Raw genomic sequence first — 22,772 nt, 5'->3', positions numbered from 1 at the left:
ATGCTCCAGTGTCTTAGCTTTCAGGAATAGGGTCATAACAGCTTATAGCCAAAACGGTTCAAACGCTAGAGGCAAATTCGTCAGAAGAAAATAAATTCAACAGGCAAAATTGGCTTCAGAAATAGCCAGAAGCTTCCATTTACCACAGAGAGCGTTTGATTCTCTCTTTTCTCCTCTACCTTTCCTGGCTGGCAAAGTACTAGAATGTTGTCTCTGGTTTTGAATCTGAATTTAGATAACCGAAACCGTCGGGGAAGTTGAATATATTACATTTTGATCAACTTGAAATTATATTTTGTAAACTTGATACACAGACAATGAATGCAATATCTACAATATTGAAACTGAATATATCAATATTGAATATTACATTTAATTTAAAAACAATGCAATGTCCATTCAATTCATTCAATTTATGAATTCAAATGATTCAATTTGTGCATTACAACAAATATTTTATTCAAATTCAATATCCAAATACAAATTCTAAATCATGGAATTCAAATCACTCCATAGGGGAACTCTACAAAAGTTCCACGTATTTGTTAAGTCTGACAAACAAGTTATTTAGTAACATTGATCTCACATCAAACCTTGAAGGAATCCCCAACAAGGGTAATGTATATTGCCACATCGCATAAAAATGTTAACTTAACAAGGCTGCTAGGGATGAACTTCCCAATAATGAGTTTAACCGTCAAACCACACGTGTTCCTGGTGAAAGGGGCTACGTGATCTGTCTGCACTGACTATTCTACAAGTGATCTCCCATTTCAGCGAAATTGCTTCAAAACGCTCATCACAAATCCCCAAAAGCTAGACAGCCATACCGACATAGAAATTCCCTACAGAGTCATACCAGATTACTTTTGTTGGAAATGGCCTGTGGGGGGGGGGGGGGGGGGGGGACTTGTGGCCATAGAAAAACATCCAAATCTGAGCAGACAATTGCAGAGTTCTCTCCCACAGCACTGAACAGATAGAGGGGATCCCAACAAACAAAAGTCAATACACTCCTTTTGTGCCACATCAACAGCTACCAACAAAGCCAGTATCTGACCTACAGTTCTACTACCTACCTGGAAGCCCACTCCTGAGCGTTGACGCAGGCAGCCATGTTTAATTAAACACCCTCTGAAGCTGTGACGGTCAAACACACTATAGGTGTGCTAGATGACACGCAGTCAGCACCTCTACTAGTGTGACGTCAGCTCAGCAAACATCTAGCTGGCATGCTTGCGACACAGGCAGGCAGCAGGGCATCTGGATGCTTGGTACCCCTCCTGGATGAGTGCCTTGATGCTGTATTCGTGTGGCTGCCGCACTGAGTTCCAGAGTTGCCATGTCAGCGCTGGCCAGTTAAAAGAGACAGTGGGAGCTATTGTTAGGAGAATAACTGGAATAATGTAGCAATGCCATAGCGTCTTCATCCACGACTCTTAATATACCCAGTCGAAAAATGATTTCGAGGCATTCCTGAGAAGTATGTGAGATCATATTTTGAAACAGTTTTCAGGAGTTTGACGATATGTATGATGTCGCAAAAACAACTCAACGCATTATTCATGTGAAAATAGGACACAAGGATAACTGTTGGCAGACAGGAAAGTAATGTGGTTCCCATAAAAAGTCACAACTCAATAAAATATATAGAACACGGTAGACAAGACACTTCATAATTGTTGAATAGCCCCTATGGCCTACCTACCTGGTTAACAGGTGGCGAATCTCCTATGGAATACCAGCACCAACCCCCTGGTCTGATGTCTGACCAGCTTTACAGCTCCATGTTGAAAGACAGGAGCCTCTCATTTGTGAATTCACAATAAGGCAACACAATGAGGAACCATGCTTGAATTGAGCTAGCTGCCTGTTGACCTCCGGGCTATGAGTGAGCAGCCATGTTGGAGATGATGGCCTCCACTAAGTATACTACTCAGTCATCAACAGCCAAAGGGGGCATTTCAATAAACTACTTTTCTCTCCTAACCTCCCTGATCTGAAATAATAGGTCAAGTGAAAGCAATTTCTTGGTAGAAATCTGTCCTGTTGCTTTCACCTGTCAAATCAGTGCAGAGTCGTCGAGGAGAGGAATATACTGTTGAGACGCACTAGAAGCAGAGTACTCACTTCTTCCTGATACTAAGGCTCATTTATACTCACCTGATCACCAAAGTCCTAATCTGTTCTGGATTACCAGATGAGGGTGGAATCCAGCACAAACACAGCATTTTTCAAGTGCTAGAGCTGTTCTGGTCCTGACATGAGGAAATGGTCAACTTGACACACACACACAGTTGAGTCAACATGAAGTCCAACTAGGGCTGGCGATATGGCAAAAAAAAAAAAACATCTCTATTTCTTTCTAATTTATGGCCGATTCACTCACACACATACAATATCGTGTTTTCTCTAAATAAACTTTGTTGCACAACTAAAGGTCAATACACTGCATTTTACAACTCAATAAATTGTTGTAAATGTGAACTTGTTCTCAACTAGCCTACCTGGTTAAATAAAGGTGAAATAAAAAATACAAATTCAAACTGTCAGGAATAATCAAATAAAATCAGGGCTTGTAAAATTATACCTAGGCTAAATAAGCCTTCCACAACCATAAGACCCACTAATAATTTAATTATTTTTATCAGAATTGTTTAACCTGCTTTGTTACAATAAATATGTCTATGAAAATGCCCTTTAGGTTACAAATGTAACCAGAACCATGCACAATACTCATGCCCTTATAATGACCAACTTCTGGTAGAGGCATTATAGAACATTAACACAGGTCTCAAACAATCTCTCAAGCACAAACCCACATGCCAGTGAGTAGCCACCTAATCTTTATATTTAGTGGATATATTTGCTTGATAACAAGGTAGAACATTTTACTCCACCCTCCTGTCCATCTCCAACTGTTAGCCTGTTCACTTTGTTTAGATGTTGAAATCAAGTGGCCTAACTGGATAAGATGCTTATTTCTCAGAATGACAATGAATTGCCAATTCCTTATATAAAATGTGTATTTTTATGCACGTGGCACATTTGCTGGACCAAACGTCAAATGCTAATAGAGAGATGAAACTGCCCGTTGTCATAGAGGCAGAACCGATATTTCGTCTTTGTTGTTGCAAGTTGCAGGGGGAGTGTTGCATCTCGCTCATCTCAATATCCTTAACTTGGAAAAACAGCAAGCGACAGCAGCAAAGTCCAGTATGGCAATAATTTGAGAAGTTAAATGAGAAGGAAATGCAAACTTTGCGAGGTGGAATGGAGGTACAGTAATTGATAAGTCACCTTGTCCTAGAGAGATTTACACAGTTATCAAAACTTCACGCCAGGGTAAGCCTACACGAAACAAGTGTTTCTAAAATCCCCTATGGGAAAAATGAATGGTGGGAAAAGATTAGAACCATTTCCTTGTTTAACCGCTAGGTTTTATGGGTATTATGACTCATACTGTGGTACGCTATACTCTTAGTACAAAGGAAAACATGTGGATGGACAGGATCTGTACTCCTAACACACTGAAGATGTCACTAAGACATGCCCTAGAAATGTACACAAAAATACCACCACAGGACGGATCCGAAAAGAGACAACCTGACATGTTCCCCTCTGGAAAATTATGTAACAGATATGAAAAATTCATATTTTATCAATTATTGAACAGCGCCACATGTGAGATATCATAGGGACATTTTGGCATTTGCTCCACTCCCTGGAGCTCAAGTCGTGACATGCACACAAAATTTGCTAATGAAGTGTCTTCTGAAGATAATATGAGCATGCGTATCTTTAGGCTGGCACTACCTTGTACTACACATCCTCATTTGAATGCCTGCACTGGCCCTGTATAGCCGAGTAATAGCACAATTAATCTGAACCCATCCTCCACTCTACCTCCCTATAGTGTCAGGAAGCTGGTCTCAGGGAAACTGAAGCCTCTGACTGGTTTACTCGGGTCACGTGTCGCCTTCCTGCGTTTCCTGTTTACCACTCTGCGACGCCATACAATTCCCTGGCCAGCAATATCAACAGAGAGAGGACACCAGCCCGCTAGCGAGCCATCTCATCTGACCGGCTGCCATTCCATATTCATCTCTCTGTCCCTTATAACCTCATCGCTCAAGATGACCACAGCCTGATCTGTTCAACAATCACTCTGTTCCAACGCTCACTGCAGTCCTTGAAGGTTCCCTGTTGTGCTATGACAATACATCAGCCAGACATGTGAATGGATGGAAACAATATTCACCCCTCCATAGAGTGCAGTAGGCTTCTAAATGAACTATAAATTGAGGAGCATTACAAGAGACCGATGCAGAGCTGAACATTTTATTATCACACAGAGACACTTTTCTATCTGAGAATCTCCTTTCATTCATCAGATGAAGAGCGGCTGACATCTCGCTGTGAAATCAGACATCCAGCTTGCTCTCTGCTCTCTGTCAACTGTGGTGCTGAAATGGATGCTAATTTAGCACTAAACACAAAATGTTTCTATCCCATGCATTCTGTAACATTTCTCAACAATGGATGAACATACTAGGCCCATACCAGCCCCCCACTCCCAGACCCAAGGAGGTTAAATGACAGAACAAGGTCGATGGTGTCCATAGCTCATCAATCTCATGGGAAAATGTAAGCCAATCTGGTGGCTCAACTGACAGCAATGAGACAAAGTCCCTTCAGAAAGTCACCACAAAACAATTCACAGTCACACTGAAACAGAAATTCTGTTACTTTGTGGTAACACTGAATTCTGGCAGACAGACACACTGACTTGTAATGAAAGTGAAAGTCATCACCCATTTGAGGCATTGGTAGCGGTCTGAAGTGCAATCCAGTCCTCTAATCAAGTTCAATGCAGCTTCATTTCTCTAATGATGGCTGTAAAGAAATTGGCTACTGATCCACAATACCTAAATTCCGTTTTGAAAAGCTTATCTTAAATCCAGGAGTTCGAAAAGCTGAGGACTGTGTAGATGGAGGGGTAGAAAACAAAACTAAGAGTGAGTCCAAATCTAACCTTTACTCATTGAAACTTTTCTTTCCCAATGTGGTCTAGTCTAGTAGTTAGCTCTAAAGTTCTACCCTGATGCAGCACCCGTGGATGTCAAGTCAGCCGAGTCATGCTTGTCTGATCGCATCATTCTTTAAAGGGTTTTTCACAAGGGACACCGCTTCTCGGGCAGCTCTATGGCCCGTCACAAGATGCAAAGTGACATGTCTCCCACCACTGGCCAAGGGTGCCCAGTCTCTATGGAGGCCGCTTGGCAGGAGGGGGAATGTGCACTGCTATGGTACCTAATCTGGAGGCTATTGACCCCCACAGAGGCAATTACATCTGGAAAAAGAGCACTTTCAAAAATGTCCACAAGGCCATGGAGTGCAATGTAATACATTGGCATGACATATATAAATACCTTAGACCAGCCTTTTCAAACCTCTCCTCTGGGACACCCAGACATTTCACAATGGCGGACAAGAATAAAGATGACGGCCCCCATGTATTTACCACAAATGCCTCATTCGCTAAATTTGCCGTATTATACAGTGTTCGCCATTACTCTTTTTTTGTATCTGCATTAGCAGTTAACTTGATCCCAATTCTAATTCCAAGACTTCAATAAAGTAATTTATTTGCATATTGAACCATGTTGCACACAGTAGTTTAACAACTCTGTGGTAGTGCTAAAACAATGATATATCTGAATTCCTCCATCTTTATGCACCTTGGACATGTTGGTGTGTAGCCCTGAACCAGCATAGATGATTCAATTAGTCAAGGGCCTGATGATTAGTTGACAAGTTGAATCAGGTGTGCCAGTTCTGTGGTCATCAATGAGAGGTTTGAAAAAGTCTGCCATTAGAACAACTACCAGGCAATTAGTCTTGTCTCAGGACTTGAGCAAATAGCTTGCCTTGCGCAGAACTTTATTGCAGAAAGGAAATAAAGTCCAAACAACTATTTAGGTAAAATGGCAAATGGGGTCTTTTTGATTATGGCAGTCGCGTGGGGTCTCACACCAAGGGACACTACCATCTTCCACCATTACGTACGCCTCCAATTTCCCATCAAAATAAAAACCACTCAAAGCAATTATGAGAGAATGCCGGCTTCTTAAATGTGCTGCAACTAACATATACAATTATTTAATGTAATTTGTTATTTAGTGAAAGTAAAAACCCAAAACTTTTTTTGTCGCTCAGTAACAACAACCTGTCTCCCACAGTCCAACTGACTAGCTAACGTAGTAACATAAAGCCAGGTCGTGGGCTAGCAAGCTATCGAGTTAGCATAACTGCCATTAGATTCATACGGTGATGAACATTGAAAACGTCCTGAGATCGTATGGGTTCAATTTCTTATTACAATGTAGAATAATTCGTATGTTAAACAAGCAAGTGGTGAGACTGGCCCAATGACTATAGGGATTGACCAAATTCGGACACCAAATCCACTCTCCTGGCTGGCTAGCTAACGAACTCCCGGCCTCGGACACTTGCAGACAGAGACAGACACTCCGGATTCGGTCACAAACAATCGATGTGTGAGAGTCGAAACTAAAATGTTAGTTTTTAGACTGCTTGAATGGATGTTGTAAAGAAAATACTTGTCTCCGACTTTTTAAACATCAACCGGTACAAGTTTACATGCATTCTTTGACTTTTGAGGCGGTGTGTTCTTGGCAGTCGCTAGGTAGGTGTGTGTGGCTAGCTAATTACAGCTAGCGAGGCACACACAAACCATTACCTAGCACTCACTCAGCAGTAAGCCAGCTAGCTAGGTAGCTATGATAGCTAACGACTAGAAAAAAAAACTTCAAGTTGTCGACTTAATTAAATTCAAAAATCAATATTACTTTTACCCATCAACTGAAATTATATTTTAACTTACGGAGAAGAGGTGTCCCTTTTGCTTTTCACTTGTTTTGACAGACAATTTACACCCGTAATTCGATGTACAAAAAGAATAAATCCCGGGGATCCCCTCTTCAGCCCTGCCCGCTGCCACTCTGACCGGTTGCCAAATAATGAGCTGCTCTCACACATGGAACAAGGCGTCACTTCACTATCATGTGGTCACACAAGGGACAACCGAGTCAGCATACATTAGGACCACTGATCATATCATACATGTAAAAAGTCCACCGTTTTCAGTTGCATCCTCTGTCTCGTCATTGCAATGCTTAGCCCCCCATCTAGTTTTGAATACTATAGTTTCCATCTCAGTCTACACCACACTGCTGTTTTGTCATAAAACAATTAAATTATTGTCTGAGAAAATATATATATATATATATATATATATATATATATATATATATATATATAAGCCGTAACTATGAGAAAAAAATGTAAAAGCATAGGCCAATAGATAGTCATTGAAAACGGTTATTGATCTGTAAATATTTCTTATTGTCTTCATGGCACATGACAAGTCAGTGCTTTAGTTTGAAATCTCCACAAAACATTAATGAGCAGCTTGAAAGTCAATACAACAAACAAACTAAATACTGGTGCATAGCAATGTGGGACATACCAGACATATGAATGTGCCATGTGATGTCTCCACTCTCTTTCAATGAGTCCTGACCAATACCAATAATTCTCCAGATCATGTCCTTGGGGGTATGCAGATCTTGGAACAGTATCTCAGTGCAGACTTATTGAGAGATAGACTGGGAATGGGATGCAAGTAATATAAGTGAGAATTTATATCAGATTGTGTCAGATTGTGGGCTAGATTGTGGGCTCAACCCCTGAATATCACTATAATTGAACCTTATCAATATCACAATCCCACTGCAGTGGTCCCAATACTTCCCTGTGACAGAGTCATGCTGTGAACCTAATTCCAATCTGAAGTGAACCAAAACTTATACTGATCAACTAGGCCAGGCTTTCCCAAACTTGGTCCTCGGGCCCCCCTCCTGGGTGCACATTTTGTTTTTTGCACTAGCAACACAGCTGATTCAAATAGCCAAGTCATCATCAAGCTTTGATTATTTGAATCTGCTGTGTAGTGCTAGGGCAAAACCCAAAACGGGTACCTATGGGGGGCCCCAGGACCCGAGGGGAAACCCTGAATAAGGCTGATTGAAGTGTCTTCACACCTTGGTGTCCTCATAACAATCAGTTATAAATTAAAACATGAAATTGGATACATTGACCAAAAGTCTATGTTATGCCTGGACCAAAAACAAAGCATACATCCAACTATAAATAGCTGAGGGCACCAAAAGCAATGCCCTTGTCTAGCCACTGCATTCTCAATAACTCGTTTTTTGTGTGAACTCAAGAGTAGTTCAAAAGAACACCTGTGGCATAAAGCTGGCATCCTCTTCTGAATGAGTTGATGACATTCCCTTTCCTGGATGGAGCAGTGGGGGAAAACACCCTCAAGAAACAGGAGCAATTATACAGTACCAGTGCACTCTGCTCAATCCTTTCTATTTGGGGCCAAATGTCAAGCGATATGTCAAGTGTCAGAAATCTGGCCTTTAGAGAAAAGGAAAATTGATTGAATCCATTGCTTCAAACCAGTACAAAGGAAATATATGGACCATGTGTGACACTGGCTGTAAACAACAAGGCACTATTAACTTAATCCCTTCTAAAGTACAGTCTCAAAGCAGGAAGTACCACTCCCTGTCATGATCAACAGTACTCACTATTTGGCAGGAAGCAACTTCTTTCAGAACTATTTATGCTGACACTTATCACCTAACAAGCATCACTGCCCCAACAGCACTTATGAACATAGCCAAAATCCAACAACATATTACTTTCTAAAATGACATACAAAACCGAGAGGCTGATTGGTGTAAAATGATTGTAGTTTGTTGGGTGTCCAGCAATTGTTGTAAACTTGTTGAGTGTGCAAATCATATCAGAGGAAAGACAGCCATAACAACTGCATGGCGGGCTAGTCAAAAAGATAGTCATGTGACCATTACTGTAACACTGACCCTGAGGTCAGTATTTATCCCTGCAGTAATTCACCATCAGGAGGGCTTCAGCATTCCCCTGGATAAGGAACACCTCACAAGGACTACAAATCAGACTCATCCGTCAAGTCAAAGGGAAAGGGTAGTTTAGAAAGGTACCCTCCTCTATCCTGTGCCTGAATGATACTCTACCCAAACTAACTCAACTTTGAATCTCACATTAGACCCACAAAAAGCAAGGTGTCTTTTCTGTATGGGATCATGTATTGTAATGTGCATGTAGGCCTTACAAATGTAAAGCATGTAGTTTATCACAACATGGTAGTGGGAAAAGTCATGATGATCTCAATTTAGTGTTCAATATAGAACTCAGTTATAATAAACATCTAAGTACACTTCCTGACAAACATTTCCAAACACTTTGGTTGTAAACAATCGTGTTTGTTCAGACTTTTATAAAAATAAAAATAAATAAAAACTGTGTAATCAAAAAAACACATGCATAGAGTACTCAAGCTTTGTGTCCATATATTTTTAGATTACCACATGGTACACCTTCCTGAACTGTGGCAATTTCAAAAATAGTTTGGGATCTACAGTACCGGTAAAAAGTTTGGACACACCTACTCATTCAAAGGTTTTTCTTTATTTTACTATTTTCTACATTGTAGAATTAGAAAAATAGTGAAGACATCAAAACTATGAAATAACACATATGGAATCATGTAGTAACTACATTTGTTTTAAAATATATTTTAGTAGCCACCATTTGCCTTGATGACAGCTTTCCACACTCTTGGCATTATCTCAACCAGCTTCATGAGGTAGTCACCTGGAATGCTTTTAAATTAACAGGTGTGCCTTGTTAAAAGTTAATTTGTGGAATTTCCTTCCTTCTTAATGCGTTTCAGCCAATTTGTTGTGTTGTGACAAGGTAGGGGTGGTATACAGAACTTGGCCCTATTTGGTAAAAGACCAAGTCCATATCACAGCTCAAATATGCAAAGAGAAATGACAGTCCATCATTACTTTAAGACATGAAGGTCAGTCAATCCGGAAAAGTGCAGTCGCAAAAAACTTCAAGTGCTATGATGACCGCTACAGGAAAGGAAGACTCAGAGTTACCTCTGCTGCAGAGGGTAAGTTTAGATTCCTCAGATTGCAGCTCAAATAAATGCTTAATAGAGTTCAATTAACAGACACATCTCATCATCAACTATTCAGAGGAGACTGTGTGAATCAGGCCTTCATGGTTGAATTCCTGCAAAGAAACCACTACTAAAGAACATCAATAAGAGGAAGAGACTTGCTTGGGCCAAGAAACATGAGCAATGGACATTAGACCGGTGGAAATCTGTCCTTTGGTCTGATGAGTCCAAATTTGAGATTTTTGGTTCCAACTGCCGTGTCTTTGTGAGATGCAGAGTAGGTCAACGGATGAACTCCGTATGTGTGGTTCCCACCATGAAGTATGGAGGAGGAGGTGTGATGGTGTAGGCGGGCTTTGCTGGTGACACTGTCTGATTTATTTAGAGTTCAAGGCACACTTAACCAGCATGGCTACCACAGCATTCTGCAGCGATACGCCACCCCATCTGGTTTGCGCTTAGTGGGACTAGCATTTGTTTTTCAACAGGACAATGACCCAAAACACACCTCCAGGATGTGTAAGGGCTATTTGACCAAGAAGGAGAGTAATGGAGTGCTGCATCAGATGACCTGGCCTCCATAATTATCGACCTCAACCCAATTGAGATGGTTTGGATCGCAGAGTGAAGGAAAAGCAACCAACAAGTGCTCAGCACATGTGGGAACTCTTTCAAGACTGTTGGAAAAGCATTCCAGGTGAAGCTGGTTGAGAGAATGCCAAGAGTGTGCAAAGCTGTAATCAAAGCAAAGGGTGGCTACTTTGAAGAATCTCAAATATAGAATATATTTTGTTTAACACTTTTGGTTACAACATGATTATATCAGGTATGAAGGTAAGACCCAGATGCAGACAACGTAGAATTAACAATGGTTTAATAATCCAACAGGGGAAGGCAATAGACAGGTCATGGCAGGCAGGGGTCAGTAAACCAGCGGTGGGGCAACGGACGGCAGGCAGGGTAGGCAGAGGTCAATAATCCAGAGGTGGAGCAGAGGTACAGGTCCGCAGGCAGGGTCAGGCAGAGTGATCCGGCAGCCGGGCTCAGAGTCAGGACAGGCAAGGGTCAAAACCAGGCGGGCGAGAAAAAGAGAGACTGGGAAAAGCAGGCGCTGATACAAAACCGCTGGTTGACTAGACAAACAAGATCAACTGGCAACAGACAGAGAACACAGGTGTAAATACACAGGGGATAATGGGGAAGATGGGCGACACCTTTAGGGGGGTGGAGACAATCACAAAGACAGGTGAAACAGATCAGGGTGTGACAGATTCCATATGTGTTATTTCATAGTTTTGATGTCTTCACCATTATTATACAATGTAGAAAATTGTAAAAATGAAGAAACACACTTGAATGAGTAGGTGTGTCCAAACCTTTGACTGGTACTGTATATTCAAAAAGGAACATGGGTATTTATGACAGGGGCCAAATGTTACAGAAGTTTGCTGTCTCAAAGCAGGTTTATCAAAACACAGCTCAAAAGGGGCACCTGCTGGTCCAATAAATAACTGCACTTGAAATGCAAACCGTACTACTGAATTCAAAAGAATGTTGTGCTACAAAATGATGCCTATTTGAGAAAATCCTCAGGAGTTGACTAGTAGCAGCAACTGTATAATTGTATTAGTAATTTCAGTGCATAAGGAAAATAACATTTGTACAAAGTAAACCAAGCTGTTTACCACAACCTAATAACAATCCTTAAATTAAAATCAATTATTGAGGGTTGTCATATCTGTTTGGCTATTCTCTCTTAGTTCTTATCTTTGTGTTCCAGCAGCCACATAGTTGTAGACTTGCACAAGGACAACTTGGCCTTCATCCTGACATTTCTTTCCTCCCATTCCTCACTGAGGCCAGACAGTTCTAGTTTCTTTGGCCCAGTGTCTTTGGAACCGTTATTGCGAGTGTTCATATCTCTTTGGCTGCCTATTTCTTTGTTCTTCTCTCTGTGGTCCAGCAGCCACAGTGTACCCTGAAACAAAGATGCCTCTGCCCTTTTTCTGGCATGCCTTTCCTCCTCTTCCTTAGTGGGACAATAATAATGTTTGGCAAAGTCTCCTGTCTCCCCGAATCCTCCCATAGTGTCCTTGTAAACAAATGTCACTGTTCTGCATTTAACCCAGCATTCTGTCAGCTGTCAGCTGGTCATGCATCATCTGCAGCACTTTGTCCATGTTATGCTAGTCCTCAGAGAGGGCTGCAGCTACTCTGCAGTGCTGCTGCCACTGCAACTTATGGTGCAGCTCCTGAAGCTCTGACCGGAGTGGCTGCTGCTGTGAGATGACAACCTTGCGTACCAAGATCAGAAAATGGTGGTCAGAGTAGAGACTCTTGCACTTCAAGGCGACTTTAAGGCCTTGTTCTTTGTCTATATGACTCGGTACTCACTTGTCAGAGTATGGAGCTTGGTCTGGAGGCCCTGGTAGTCTAACCCAACGTCCTGGAGCTTAGACTGCAGGCTGTGCTAGGAGGGTTTCATGTTCAGAGACCATGGTTTTATGTTCAGACATTAACTCCTGGTATTCAGCGAGGAGGTTGTGATGATCCGAGAGGAGCTCCTGAAGCTCCCCCTCCAGCGCCTGGTGATTAACTTCCAGTGGTTGGTGCTGACGGTTTGTTGCTGCAACATCAGGGCTTGGTGCAGTGACATCAGGGCTTGGTGCAGTGACATCAGGGCTTGGTGCTGCACCATCAGGGCTTGGTGCTGCAACATCAGGGCTTGGTGCTGCGACTTCTGAGCCTCACATGCTGAGCTTTCTGTCTGCAGCCTCTCACTCAGCTGAGCACTGTGGACTTTCACTGTGTCCAAGGCTGACTTCAGCTCCTTGACCATGGCTTCACCTTCCACTAATAGGCGGTGGCAGCGACTGCTCTCGGTCTGCAGGCTGGAAGTTAGGTCACTCTGTTCTTGATTGCTCTTTTGCAAAATGAATGGGATTTCTCAGCCTTGACCATCTCTGAGGCCACAGCCTCCTCCAAGTCACTGCAGACCGCTTTGGTCTCTTGACGCTCCTCCAGCACAATCTAATACTTGGAGAGGGCATCCTCGAGGTAAGCCTCAAGGTCAGCCTGGAGCTTCTGTGTCCTGATCTTTCCTCTGATAGATTAGAGGTCGTTCTGACAGCGCTCAGGCTAATTTCTGCATTGACCTCCAGGAAGGCCTTCACTTGAACCCTCAGGTCCTGCACTTGGGAGCTCTGATCTCGCTTTTCAAAGATCTCTCTCTCTCGGCTCTCTCTCGTCTCTCTCTTTTAACTATTCACTTTGAGCTTTATCTGCAGATGTAGTAGCTCTATCACCATGGCCTGCCTCAGATGGGCACACTCTTTCAGTGGTTCTTGCTGCTCATAGAGGGCAGCCTCGACGTCTAACTTTCTGGCTCCTGCCGTGTTCCTCTGCCAGTTCAGAGGCCAGTTGGTCAGCCTTCAGCATAAGAGAAGGCAAGAGATTACTCTGTTCCTGCGCTCAGCTCCAGCTTCTCAGTCTCTTGCTTCTTGGTCTTGCTCTGCTCCATCTTGAGGTCTGAAGCTATTTTCTTGGTTCTCAGCCAGAGCTTCATGCTTGTACAATGCTCCTTGTCCAGTGACGCCTGTAGAACAGCTAGCTGCCCCCCTTTTCTTCAGAGCCTCCCTCAGTGCAGCCATCTCGGAATCCTCCCCATGGGATGGATGTGCAAGGGACGTAGATGACTTGTTCCCTTCCTCAGCCTACTTTGTTTTTGCTGGTAAAGGCAGAGTATGTGGAGGGGGCAGGCTGTTCCTGGACCTCGTTAGCAATAGATGCGGCAGACTTCTCACGTGTCTCCTTAATGATAGAGGTAGATTCCTTTTTCTGCATTTAATCCTGGGGAAGCAGCACCAGATGAAACATAGATATTTTTGTATCAGTATGTGGCCACTCTTAGAGCATCTTTACTCACATTAAAACAATCATATAAAAATAATTCTCACCTGTGTCCTGAGGGATGGAAGGGAATGGGGGGCCTTGTCATGGGCCTGTTCTTCACACTGTACCTGGCTGAGGCAAAGAAGTCAGAGAAGGTGGAAGAGGACGATTGCTCCTAGAGGAGGCAGACTGCTTCTGGGCCTCAACAACAGGGACAGACTTCTTATTAGATTCCTGATGCAGCAACATCACATGAAACAAAGGTATTTAGCGTTAATGTGGCATCTGGGGCCTGTCTTGTTGGATCTTTACTCTTTACTGGCTGCTCCTGGATGTCCATAGAAATACTCTGAAGAGACTCCTCATCAGACTGCTGAGGCAGCAACATCACATGAAACATCTAATATTTGTACGGGCCACATTTAAATAATGTTTGTCCACCCAGTGTAGTAGAACCTGTCTGGGCTAGGGGGCAGTATTTTCACGGCCGGATGAAAAACGTACCCAATTTGAACAGGTTACTACTCTGGCCCAGAAACTAGAATATGCATATTATTAAAAGATTTGGATAGAAAACACTCTGAAGTTTCTAAAACTGTTTGAATGGTGTCTGTAAGTATAATAGAACTCATATGGCAGGCAAAAACCTGAAGAAAAATACAAGCAGGAAATTAAAATCTTGTGGCTGTACTGTTTTCAAGTCATTGCCAATGGAACACACAGTGACTAAGGATTCATTTTGCACTTCCCAAGGCTTCCACTAGATGTCAACAGTCTTTAGAAAGTTGTTTGAGGCGTCTATGATGAACAGAGACCGAATGAGAAGGCAGGGAAGTTGGTGACCCCGGGAAGGATATCAGTTCATTGGTGCGCGTTCATGAGGGAGTATCCTCTGTTCCAAAATGTTTTTCAAGACACAGGAACCGTCCGGTTGAAATATTACTGAATCTTCATGTTCTAAAGGCCCTAAAGATTGATGCTATACAACGTTTTACGTTTGAACAAACGTAAATAGATTTTCTTTTACTTTTCATCGTGACATTGTCCGCGCGCTTCCTACATTTGGAGTAGCTGAACTGAATGCGCGAACAACAAGGAGTTATTTGGACATAAATTATTGTAATGAAACGGCAGGGAGCAGGTTTCGAACCCTCGACCTTCAAGCCCGAAGTCCGGCGCGCTATCGACTGTGCCGCAAAAGCATGCTCAAGCGGCAGAGTCGATTTCCGCGCTTATAAACCCAGGGTCGTCACACTACTCCCTCCTTTCAAAGAGCGCATCCTCGCGCTAGCTTGCGACTCTACGTCTTACAGGAACGCGCTCACCGGCCAAGCACATGCACTGTCGTGGATACAAGGTCCGATCACTTCTGACACCAATGTAATGAAACGGCAGGGAGCAGGTTTCGAACCCTCGACCTTCAAGCCCGAAGTCCGGCGCACTATCGACTGTGCCGCAAAAGCATGCTCAAGCGGCAGAGTCGATTTCCGCGCTTATAAAGCCAGGGTCGTTACATTATGAACTTTATCGAACAAAACAACATTTGCTGTGGACCTGGGATTCCTGGATGTGCCTTCTGATGAAGATTATTAAAGGTAAGTAAATATTTCTAATGCTATTTATGCATTTAGATGACTCCAAAATGGCGGCTATCTGTATTGCGTAGTGTATTTTTCTGAGCACAGTACTCAGATTATTGCAAAGTGTGCTTTCCCAGTAAAGTTATTTTGAAATCTGTCAATGCGGTTGCATTCAGGAGATGTTAATCTATAATTCTTTGAATAACAGTTTAATATTTTATCAACGTTTATGACGAGTATTTTTGTAAATTGTAGTGATGATTCACCGGTAGTTTTGGGGGAAATAAATTTTCTGAACATCACGCGCCGATGTAAAATGCTGTTTTTAGATATAAATATGAACTTGATAGAACAAAAAATGCATGTATTGTCTAACATAATGTCTTAGGAGTGTCATCTGATGAAGATTGTCAAAGGTTAGTGCATAATGTTAGCTGGTTTTCTGCTTTTGGTGACGCCTGTCCTTGCATTGAAAATGGCTGTGTGTAATTTTTTGTCTATGTACTCTCCTAACATAATCTAACTTTATGCTTTCGCCGTAAAGCCTTTTTGAAATCGGACAACGTGGTTGGATTAAGGAGATGTTTATCTTTCAAATGGTGTAAAATAGTTGATTGTTTGAGAAATTGAAATTATTATATTTTTGCTATCTTGTCAAGCAATCCCGTTACCGGGATGAGAACGGGAAGGGGGTCCCCTAGAGGTTAAATGTTACCTGTTTATTGAGGGAAGACTTGTCACTTCCCTCTGCTTTCTGGCTTTGGACAGAAGAGGTAGCCTTGCCATCACTATTGTGAAAGGATGATGCTGAGGAGGCAGGTTGCTTTTGGATCTGGTCAGCAATGGTGGAAAACTGCTCCTTCGCCTCCTCAATGATACAGGCAGACTGCTTGTGGGCCTCCTTGGTGATAGAGGAGGCAGACTGCTCTAACTGTATCTCATCCTGGGGCAGGTATCTCATACATGTATGTGGCCATTCTAAGAGCCTCTTTACTCACACTAAGAACAGCAGGGTGATTCTTACCGGTGTTCTGAGGGATAGAAGAAACCAGGGTTCTTGTCGCCTCCCTTAGTGGACATGTTCTCCACACTGTGGCTGAGTGAGTCAAAGAAGGCGGTATATTTCTCCTGGACTTCAATTATAGAGACAGACTTCTCCTGCACCTCCTCCACAATAGAGGCAGACTTCTCCTGCACCTCTTCAACAATTGAGGCAGACTTCTCTGTCTTCTTCTCACCAGTCCTAATGCAGCAACATCACATGAAACAGAGGTTCCTTATATTACCTTTAGGTCAAATTAAATACATATTTACCCACCCACTGTGAGTATATGTGAAGTAGATATAATCTTACCAGTTTATTGAGGTTGGACTTATCACCTGCCTTGGATGGTTCCTCCACTGCTCTCTGGGTTTCGGCAAAGGAAGCAGCATTGCCAACAGCATTGTGACACGAGGATGCTGAGGATGGTGGATGTTCCTGGATCCCTTCAACAACAGAAGAGTCAGACTCCTCTCTCCTCTTTTCATCACAGGGCTGGGGCAGCAGCATCACATGAAACAGAGGAATCTAGTATGAGAATATTGGTCCATTTTCAGAGCAGCATCTTTACGGACTCCTCCTTGAATATGCGTATTTCTCCAAAACTCAGTCGTCCTGAGGCTGCACAGAACTGCCAGGACGTATAATCAATGGAGACACTCAAGATTTTTTATCCTGTATTTCTCAACACATTCATGAAAATGGCCTCCAAACCTTCCAGCTGGGGGAGATCTTCTTGAGCTATACTCCACCTTGTCTCAGGGTAGTAAGTTGGTTGTCTGTTGATATCCTTCTAGCGGTGTGGGGGCTGTGCTTTGTCCGGGGCTATCGTAGGACGGTGCCACAGTGTCCCTGACCAACCCCTGTCTCAGTCTCCAGTATCTATGCTGCAATAGTCTATGTGCCGGGGGGATAGAGTCAGTCTGTCCAATTTGGTGTAAATCTTATCTTGTCTACTGTGTGAACTTAAGTATGCTCCCTCTAATTCTCTCTTCTCTCTCAGAGGACCTGAGCCCTAGGACCATGCCTCAAGACTACCTGGCCTGACGACTCCAGGCCCCGTCCCTAGTCTACCTGGTCGTGCTGCTGATCCAGTTTCTGCTGCTTTGCCCTTTTGCTATTGAACCAACCCTAAACTGTTCACCAGACGTGCTACCTTGTCCCGGACCTGCTGTTTTCGACCCTCTCTCTCCCTCTCCCTCCCTCTCTCTCCCTCTCTAACGCACCTGCTGTCTCAATCTCTGAATGCTCGGCTATGAAAAACCAACCGACATTTACTCCTGAGGTACTGACCTGTTACACCCTCTACAACCACTGTGATTATTATTTGACCCTGACGGTCATCTATGAACGTTTGAACATCTTGAAGAACGATCTGGCTTTAATGGCCATGTACTCTTATAATGTCCACCCGGCACAGCCAGAAGAGGACTGGCCAACCCTCAGAGCCTGGTTCCTCTTTTCTTCCTTAGTTCCTGCCTTTCTAGGTAGTTTTTCCTAGCCCCTGTGCTTTTACATCTGCTTTACTTGTTCTTTTGGGGGTTTTAGGCTGGGTTTCTGTATAAGCACTTTGTGACGTCTGCTGATATTAAAACGGCTTTATAAATATATTTGATTGAAACCTCACCGATTTATTGAGGGATGTCTTGACACTCTTAGAGGAGTTTTCACCTCCCTCACCATTTATCTCCTGTACTTCCTGGCTATGAGCACAGGACAGTAGCCTTGTCCCCAGCACTTGGACAGGAGGGAACAGGAGTGTTGCTGCAATGGATAGTAGCCTTTTAAAGGGCTCCTGACCAATTCTGCTATTTTGTGTGTTTTTTTTGTGCTGATTGTAACTTTTTTGAAAATAAGGTTTCTGCCATCGTTTCCTATGACCGAAAATAACTTCTGGATATCAGAACAGCGATCACTAACCTTGATTTGGATGAAGTGGAGTCGCAGGCTTAGGACATACTGCTCACCCTGGACCAGGCCCTAATCACAAGACTTGGAAAAGAAAAAGGTGGCGTAAGAGAGGCCAACGTGCGGGCACCCTGACGAAAATAAATTGGTGAGTGCATAAACCGCCTCTACCCTCCATTCTCTTGGCGAACGTGTCACTGGAGAACAAACTGGATGAGCGCCGTTCAAGACTATCCTATCCTAACGGAACCTGAAGAACTGTAATATCCTATGTTTCTCTGAGTTGTGGCTGAACAAGGACATGGATAATATGCATCAAGCTGTTTTTTTATGCATAGGCCAGACAGAACGGAAGCATCGGGTAAACTCAAGGGGGAGGTGTGTGTCTCTTTGTTAAAAACACCTGGTACTTAATCTCTAATATTAAGGAAGTCTTGAGGTTCTGCTCACCTGAGTTACAATACGTCATGATAAGTTGTAGACAATATTATTTACCAAGAGAGTTTTCATCTATATTTTTTGTAGCTGTCTATTTACCACCACAAACCGATGCTGGCATTAATACCGCACTCAGCGAGCTGTATAGGGCAATAAGAAAACATGGGGCGGTCCATAAGCAAACATTCTGAGGCGGCGCTCCTAGTGGCCAGTGATTTTAATGCAGTGAAACTGTAATCGTTTTACCTCATTTCTACCAGCATGTCACCTGTGGCAAAGAAACTCTAGACCACCTTTACTCCACACACAGAAACGCATACAAAGCTCTCCCTCGCCCTCCATTTGGCAAATCTGGCCATAACTCTATCCTCCTTATTCCTGTTTACAAGCAAAAACTCAGTCTGGAAGTACCAGTGATGCACTCAATATGGAAGTGGTCCGATGAAGTGGATACTAAGTTACAGGACTGTTCAGGGATTCATTGAGGAGTTTATCACATCAGTCACCGGCTTCATTAATAAATGCATCGACGACGTCATCCCCACAGTGACCTTATGTATATATCCCAACCAGAGGCCATGGATTACAGGCAACATCCATGCTGAGCTAAAGGCTAGAGCTGCCGCATTCAAGGAGCAGGACACTAATCCGGACACTGATAAGAAATCCGGCTACACCCTCCGACGAACCATCAAACAGGCAAAGTGTCAATACAGGACTAAGATCGAATCCTACTACACCGGCTTTGATGCTCATTGGATGTGGCAGGGCTTGCAAACTATCATGGATTACAAAAGGAAACCCAGTCGCGACCTGCCCAGTGAAGGAAGCCTACCAGACAAGCAAAATGTCTACTATGCTCGCTAAGAGGCAAGCCACACTGAACCATGCATGAGAGCACCAGCTGTTCCGGATGACTTTGTGATCACGCTCTCCTTAGCCGATGTGAGTAAGACCTTTAAACAGGTCAACATTCACCAGGCCACAGGGTAAAACGGAATACCAGGAAGCGTACTCAGAGCATGCGCTGACCAGCTGGCAAGTGTCTTCACTGGCATTTTCAACCTCTCCCTGACACAGTCCGTAATACCTACGTTTCAAGCAGACCACCACAGTTCCTGTGTCCAAGAACACCAAGGTAACCTCCCTAAATTACTATCACCTAGTAGAACTCACATCCCTAGCCATGCTTTGAAAGACTGGTCATGGCTCACATCAACACCATCATCCCAGACACCCTGCCCCAACAGATCCACAGATGACTGTATGGCCATGCACAACTCCAACACTGTCATTAAGTTTGCCAATGACATGACGGTGGTAGACCTGATCACTGACGATGATGAGACAGCCTATAGGGAGCAGGTCAGAGACCTGGCAGTGTGTTGCCAGGACAACAACCTCTCTCCTTCTACGTCAGCAAGACAAAGGAGCTGATCGTGGACTACAGGAAATGGAGGGCAGAACAAGCCCCCATTCACATTGACGGGGCTGTAGTGGAGCGGGTTGAGAGCTTCAAGCTCCTCACTGTCCACATCACTAAGGATTTATCATCGTCCACACACATACCAACACAGTCGTGAAGAGTGCCCGACAATGCCTCTTCCCCCTCAGGAGGTTGAAAAGATTTTGCATGGGCCCTTAGAAAGTTCTACAGCTGCACCATTAAGAGCATCTTGACTGGCAGCATCACCGCTTGGTATGGCAACTGCTTGGCATCCGACTGCAAGGCACTACAGAGGGTAGTGCATACGGCCCAGTACATTACTTGGGTCAAGCTCCCAGCCATCCAGGACCTCTATAACAGGCGATGTCAGAGGAAGGCCCTACTCCAGCCATCCAAATCATAGACTGTTCTCTCTGCTACCGCACAGCAAACGGTACCGATGCACCAAGTCTGGAACCAACAGGAACCTGAAGTGCTTCCACCACCAAGCCATAAGACTGCTACATAGTTAGTTAAATAGTTAACCAAATAGCTACCCAGACTATCTGCATTGACCCTTTTTGCACTAACTTTTTTGAAGTCACATAGGCTGCTACTATTTATTATTATTCCTAGTTATATGTACTGTACATATCTACCACAATGACCTTGTACCCCTGCACATCAACTCGGTAATGGTACCCCCGTATATAACCAAGTTATCATTACTCATTGTGTATTTATTAGTACTTTTATTATGAGGTGCTTTACTTTTCTATTATTTCTCTATTTTCTTTGTCTCTGCAGTGTTGGGAAGGGCCCTTAAGTAAGCATTTCACTGTTGCTCTACACCTGTTGTTTAGGAAGCATGTGACAAATAAAATGTGATTTGATTTGAGAGGTAGGATGGTCCGCCACCACCTCCTTTGATTCTCTGGCCTGACATGGCTCTGCAATGAAGGAGCATTGATTTCAAGATAGACCTATTTGTACAGACACAGTACATCTTTTTTAATGGTAGAAAATAACTGTTGAGATGATAGTATTAGTATTTTAGTATTTTATTAGATCCCCATTAGCTGATGCTGAAGGAGCAGCTACTCTTGCTGGGCTCCACACAAAAAACACAAACATGGCATAATACAGAACATCAATAGACAGCTCAGAGTTGCATATTTGAATACTCTGAAATCTTAGGAACACTTTACATGGAATGGTGGCAAATCATCCAAAGCATACATATCATCTTCTGAAATGGCTTCAATTGCACAAGGAGATACATGTGTTATTTTCAAAGGATACACACAAATACCAACAGAAATAGCAGAAAATAAAATGTCTTCATCACTGGAGCTAAAGTCCTGTTGCACATCTGGAAATTAATTAAAGTATAAATCTAAGTTATAATACAGAATGGGTGTATCACTGAAACAATATTTCTCTGTCCTACTAAACACCTACTACATTGCAAACCTGTTACTGGACTGTTTTAAGGTGCATTGAATTCATATCATACTTTAATAATGAATACTGTTAATTGTACAGATAATTACTGAATTACTTCCTCCTCAGTCGGTTATGGCCTAGTCCTTACCCATATACATCAAATCAAATCAAATGTTGTTCGTCACATGCGCCGAGTACAACACCTTACAGTGAAATGCTTACTTACAAGCCCTTAACCAAAAATGCAGTTTAAGAAAAAAATTGTTAAGAAAGTATTTACTAAAATAAACTGTTGTAAAAAATGTATCACTCCAGTAGCCTGCACAGTAGCCTGAACTCCAGTAGACTGCACATTGTAAATAAGGTACTGGAACTGACTGACCTTGTATATAGCTTGCTTACTTACTTACTTTCTTGTGTTCTTATTATTTCTATTTCTTGTGTGTTTTTGTTCTATCTTATGATATTTGTAGTATTAGATTGCTATTGATTACTGCATTGTCGGGTTTAGAGCTTACAAGAAAGGCATTTCACTGTACTTTTGCATGTGACATTAAAACTTGAGACTTGAAACTTGAAAGGTCTTGGCCACAAACGGTGCAAATTTCAAATGGTGCAAAAGAAGCATCAGTTTTTCTGTAAATTTCTTAGGCCTATTTAATCGTTCTATTTAATTGCTCCCATTTGACTTTAGTCTTGGTGCACTGCACACACAGCCCAACTGACCATTATGCATGAAGTTAAATATGTTTTTATTGTCGCATACAGTAGGTGCAGTGAAATGTGTTGTTTTACAGGGCATTGGGGTCAATAATTTACAATTAATTAATTCAGGGGGTGAATTGCACTCACCTATGACTCATGTTGACATGTCTTTCATAAATATTTTTCATGGTATGAAATCATATGCATGCATTTCACTACATGTTCGTG

The 22,772-nt window shown here is 42.8% G+C and overlaps 1 protein-coding gene across 4 annotated transcripts in view; it reads right to left on the bottom strand.

Moving 5' to 3' along the window:
- gatad2ab (GATA zinc finger domain containing 2Ab) overlaps nucleotides 1-7,170 on the bottom strand; it is a 31,882-nt gene extending 24,712 nt beyond the window's left edge. For all 4 annotated transcript variants that reach the window (XM_014216292.3, XM_014216296.3, XM_014216294.3 and 1 more), the window contains exon 1: nucleotides 6,908-7,170. The gene's annotated coding sequence lies outside the window, so the exon portion shown is untranslated. The remainder of the gene's footprint in view (nucleotides 1-6,907) is intronic.
- Between the last annotated feature and the right edge of the window lie 15,602 nt (nucleotides 7,171-22,772).

Source organism: Salmo salar, chromosome 10 (genome assembly GCF_965601325.2).
Source record: "Salmo salar chromosome 10, fSalSal1, whole genome shotgun sequence".
In the NCBI taxonomy this organism is placed as follows: domain Eukaryota; kingdom Metazoa; phylum Chordata; class Actinopteri; order Salmoniformes; family Salmonidae; genus Salmo; species Salmo salar.
This window is presented reverse-complemented; position numbering and strand designations above follow the sequence as displayed.